Below are 5355 nucleotides of genomic sequence, written 5' to 3' on the forward strand. Positions count from 1 at the left end.
CCATGCATACGAATTTCCTTTTATAAGCTTGACTTCTTGCAAAGCTTCTGCAGCCACTGCTCTGAGGCACCCAGGCCGTGCCAGTGTCATGTCTAAACAGTCGCAGAATAGGCTACTGGCCAGAGACACTCTGAGACATATAGGATGAAAAGCTCCTCTATGTCAGGCAAATCCAGGACAGAAGTCTAGGCAAGGTTGGTTTTTAAAGTCTTGAAAGCCTGCTGATAATTGTTGTCCCATTCTAATCAACCTGTCTTTTCCCTCTTCAAAGCCTTATACAGATACCCGGCTGCTAGGCAAAATCCGGGTATCTAGATGTGGCAGAAGCCAGCCATACCCAGAAAGGCCTTGCGGTGCCTTGAGTTACCCTCTTCGCTTCAGGGTCAAGTGTTCTCGTGTGCAGATGTTTAACCTCTTGGAAGGAAATTTGGGCCTTCTGGGACACTTGACATCTGCGCTGGGCCAGGAAATCTAGAATGTGTATTACTCTATTTTCTAGTGGTATTTGCTGTAAAACAGTCACCTCTATCACTGTTCTGATGACGATGAGAGCGACTGTATTGACAACTGGTGTTCTAGTAGTCAGTCTCACTACTGTACAAAATGGCCAGCCCTGGGTCATTTCCCTCTTTCTGCTTTATTTCTGGTTTTGCCTTTGAGCCAATGGCTCCCTTAAATTGAATCGGGTATGTTCTAACTAAGCAGCTGTTATTTGGTTCTGTTCGTTTTGGTACTGGAGGTTGAACGGGACATTGCACTGATGACATTCCTGGCCCACTTTGTTTTGTTTTGTTTTTCTTTAACAGGTCTCAGTAGGTTACTGAATTACCCAGGCTGGACTCAAACTTGAGATCCTCCTGCCTTAGCCTCTCAAAGTAATGGGATTACAGGTGTGTACTGCCACACCCAGGTGCAATTTGGCACTATTCATAGAAAGCTGGGATGTTCTCTTTGCTTCTTGCAGTGAGATGCTCCATGTCCACATACCATTCCAACTAATATGCCTGCCAGAGCTCAAGCAAGGGAGCCCAAAGTAAGGAACACAGAACCTGGTGACCCGTACTACACAAGCCAAAAGCACAAGACAGTCCCAGACGAAGTTTTTGCAACAGTCTCCCAAAGTAAATTGATATTCTTGTCTGCCACACAAATGGTTACCCAAGGCTGCACTGGTATGATGATGCCTGACTTCTTCCGTTGCAGTGGAGCCCGCAGGGTCTTTGGGCCTCCTCAGTCTAAATGTTGACTCTCCTTCCCAGAAAAGCCTGTCCAATCTCAGCCCAAAATGAGCCATTTCTCAACTGGCCCTCCCCAAGTTCACTGGAATGTGCTTCCTTTGAATAATAGATACACTGCTTTCTACTCCACCCTTTTTATTCTAGTGGAGTAAATTTGTGAGTTACCCTGTGGTTGCAGTGGAATTCATGCAGCCAAAGATTTCACCTTTTCTCCAATATCTTATCCTGTGAGCCTCTTCTGCTCATCTCTGTTATTATAGATCCTGCAGGCTTCCTCTACCAATGTCAACAGTGAGATCTGAGGTCCTATCTCAAGCCTTGGAAATTTTCTCCTAATATCTGGGGCAGCCTATGTCAGGGTCGGGGGTGGAAAAGATGTTTTCACAGATGAGGTCCCCAGGGTAAAGAAAGCATGTGGAGCCAACATCTGCAGCAAAACTAAGAGCAAATGCCTTTATTCCCTGACCTTTATATAGGCCACTACACAGCCTTACATCATCATGTCCTTCTAAAACAGGGAAAGGCATCTGTGATGTGCCAAGTCATGCTTACATAAAGTGAGTCCTGTTGTGCACATGTACTAGATGGGGTCTAGTCCGTAAGGGTCCTCAGGCGCCCCAGGCTTTGAAACAATCAGAAGTGATTCCTTATAGCTTGCACCATACAATGTATAGCATTTGGGATGCTTCTGTCTACCAAGTGTAGATTGGTATTAGTATACTTCTGAAAGGCTTCTGACAAGTGGTTTTATAAAACACCATGGAATTCTCCCTCTCCTTTATTACCTCTTTGACCCTGTCATGGTTGACAGACTTACCTAGACTTCTCTTCATCCCTTCTGGGATACAAGTTACAAGTTGCTCCACCCCTGCCCTATGAACAGAGTTTTTAGGGTTTCGGGGGTCTGTTGAGTGCACTGTGTCCTCCCTGGGTTTCTGGATGCTATGATCCAGAGAATTAGCTCACAGTCCATCGATTGCTTCAGAATAAGCTACTTCTGATCAGGAGTGCAACAGTGAGTTAATGCTACAATCACATCCCTCCATTTAAGGACAAAAGAGGCTTGCGGTAGCAGACCAGGGCGTGGCAGCACAGCTGGAGCAGTTGGGCACAAGCGGTCAACTGAAAAGACTTGTTAAGTACAGATGTGGAACAGCAGCTCCTGAGCACGACAAGAGGTCAAGCTGAGCCTTGCACCAGTACCAATCTTCTAACATGACAGCGAGCTGAACCCGGCCCCGACATCAGTCTTCTGACCTGAGAACAAGCCAAGCCTAGCAACTGAGTCCAATCTTCTAGCATGCAATCGAGTGGGATCACCTGGATCAACTATCAAACAGGCTATAAAAGGACAGCAGTAACTGACCTCATGCCACTGCCCTCTTGTTCTTCCAGTGGTTCCTTCTGCTCACAGGATGTATTGTCTCTTTTCCCTTCAAAGCACCCTTTTCTCCTTGAGAGCTTCTTCTGCAATTCTTTCTCCCACACACACACACACACCTTTTTTTTTTTTTTTTTTTTTTTTTTTTTTTTTTGTTTCTGCCCTAAAATAAACAGTAACCTTTCACATCTACCGCTTGTCCTGACCAATTCACTGAATAGGACAATAAGAATCTGGGAAACACTGCTGGTCCCCAACCCGCCCAGGTACAGCACGAGATTAACGAATGCATCTTTGAATCTATCAGGATTCTCTGAAAAACGATCAGATCTTCCTTTACACTGAGCTGCGTCTGTCACTGAAAAAGGAACGTGTACTTTGATAATTTCATCATCCCTGCGTGACACCTCCTGAAATGGGAGCAGAATCTCCTGAGCAAGGTGGGGTGTTCGCTGCCTGGTCTTGATCCAATTGGAGATGAGACTGGCAGGACAGGTGACTACCAAAGGGCTAGAGGCAAAGAGTGAGGAAGAGGTGATGAGGGAGGAGCACTCCGATCACCGAGGAAACCGAAGGGCCACGCATGGAGTGCTGTAGAGGAAGTGTGTATACCCACCAGTGGGGTGCCAGTTGGAGGCAGGTTCTGTGGCCTTAGGGGATTTAGAGACCACAGCCGCACAAACCTAACGGGAGTTCCCAAATCTAGGGACTTGGTATAGCTTCATGAGAGCTAACTAGGGGATTTCTCACCACTTTTTCCCCTTTTAAGAATAAATCTACCTGGAGAATGGTGTTATAATTCAGAGACCCATTTCTGACTATTGTTCTTGATCCCACAGTTTAAAATGAAGCCAGATTATATTACAAAAGAGAATTACCACGCTTTCTTTAAACATTTTTTCTTAAACTTGTCCCCACTTAGCTAAAAGGTATCCTAACAATGAGTCCATTGGAATGGCCAGATTATGGTGGTAGGACTTTTATCAGAAAGGAGGGTTGCAAAGTTGAACATTAAAAGAGACCCTAGACTTGCTAAGCTTGCTACCTCTCTTTGGCCACTGTCTGTGATAAGAGAACTATAGTAATCAAATACAAAGAGAAAAGACTTTCCCTTCAATGCCTTTAGGAATGACAATAAAAGACTGAATCCAAAGAATAGCTCCCCAAATAAACCATAGGATCAATATTTTCCCAGACAAGAAATAATCCGAAAAGCTACAGATACAAATCATCGGCATAGACGCAACAGTTGTACCAACACAGAGTAGAGAGCAGCAAGAGTTAAACACAAAGAAATGTGAGGAGTTCAGACCCAGGGCCAACAGAAAATCTATTTCCAATAGGCAAAGAAAAATGCCCTTCAAAGCCAACAAACCAACAGGTCCCAAGATTCAATTCCTGGTTAGTTTCAAATCCTCTGGGAATTTCTTCTTACAGCAATTTATTTCAATTCTCCCAGAAGGTCAGTTCCCCAGAAGGCATAACTATGAGGCTGATCACATTCCACTTAGCAAATAGGCACATTAGGGGAGAACCTTTTGAAAGGCTGCAAGTTCTTAACTGAGAGACAGAAGATGTCTCTCAATGAAAAAGGCACAGACGCTGAAGTTTCAGAATTTCAAAGCTAATTCCCAGAACGCATACACCTAGCTTACATAGGGCACCAATTACTCAACACCAATTCTGACAGATTTTAGGTACCCTTTGAACAAAACAAGGAAATATTTGTTCACAAGGCAACATGAACCAAACCAAGCCACAGCATCACCTGAGCAAGTAGGGCTTTATCTGGACTCACAACACAGCAGGGTCCGGATTCCAGGAGAACCATGCCTTAGGGAGTACTGCTTATATAGAGCACCAACAGCCTGCACATCTACTTTTGTACACTTTCTGGACCCACTTGAGAAATTTCAAAGTAATGCCAGAGGGGATAGAGTCATCTGGACAGAATCATCTGGAATCTGAGTTTCAAAAGCCTCCTGAAGCTAAGACAGGCAGGTCCTGAAGCGGCTGGGGGTTCCTCTGTGAAAATGAGTGCTTAATGCATTTGAAAAGTCTTTAGGAAACTTGGCTGTGTCAATCAGAAACTATTGGAATTTAGGGATTTAAGGGATATTAACATGAGCTCCAGTCCCTCCCCAGTCTTTGCTCTGTTAGCCTTCTGCTACTCCTTGAGAGAGACAGCAGCAGTACCTGGGGTGGCAGGAGCCAGAGAGCGTCTTCTCTGCTGTTAGCCAAGTTTTAGCTACAGTCATTGCATCTTGGGATGTGACCTTTTAAGTACCCAACAGGTGCTGGGAAGACCTGGGGCTAGAACCCAAGTGATTCCTGAGCAGACAAGAGGGGTTCAAGGGGGAGGAGGCTGCCCTATTCTGTCAGAGGGAAATGGGAAACGCCAGCCCTCCTTTCTTTTCTATCTCATGACTATTGTTCATTAGTATTATTGACCAAGATTTAAAGACAGCTCAACAAATACACCAAGAAAAATAATGCTTGGCCCAGATTTAAAATGCAAATATCACCAGTAAAAGAACAAACTTCAAAGACCTAAGGATATGCTATGATCAGTTCTTCAAATCATAGCTGTGACTTAGGTAAAGACGAGTTAAGTCTGTTGCCTTGGTGTAAAGTTTAAGGGGGCAAGTATTCAAAGTAGATAATATTCTAGGCCAGGGATTTAGCTCAGTGGTGCTGCTGCCAATCCCTGGCTTAAAAAAAGAAAAAAGAAAATAT

General features: G+C 44.5%; 1 long non-coding RNA gene across 1 annotated transcript; it reads left to right on the plus strand.

Moving 5' to 3' along the window:
• The first annotated feature begins 950 nt into the window (after window positions 1-950).
• LOC104848109 lies at window positions 951-2587 on the plus strand. Its single transcript, XR_776316.1, has 2 exons — window positions 951-1121; window positions 2290-2587. It is a non-coding gene; the product is annotated as an uncharacterized LOC104848109 (long non-coding RNA).
• The last annotated feature ends 2768 nt before the right edge of the window (window positions 2588-5355 follow it).

This window comes from Fukomys damarensis, unplaced genomic scaffold (assembly GCF_012274545.1).
Source record: "Fukomys damarensis isolate Sample0158 unplaced genomic scaffold, DMR_v1.0_HiC HiC_scaffold_12, whole genome shotgun sequence".
Classification (NCBI taxonomy): Eukaryota; Metazoa; Chordata; class Mammalia; order Rodentia; family Bathyergidae; genus Fukomys; species Fukomys damarensis.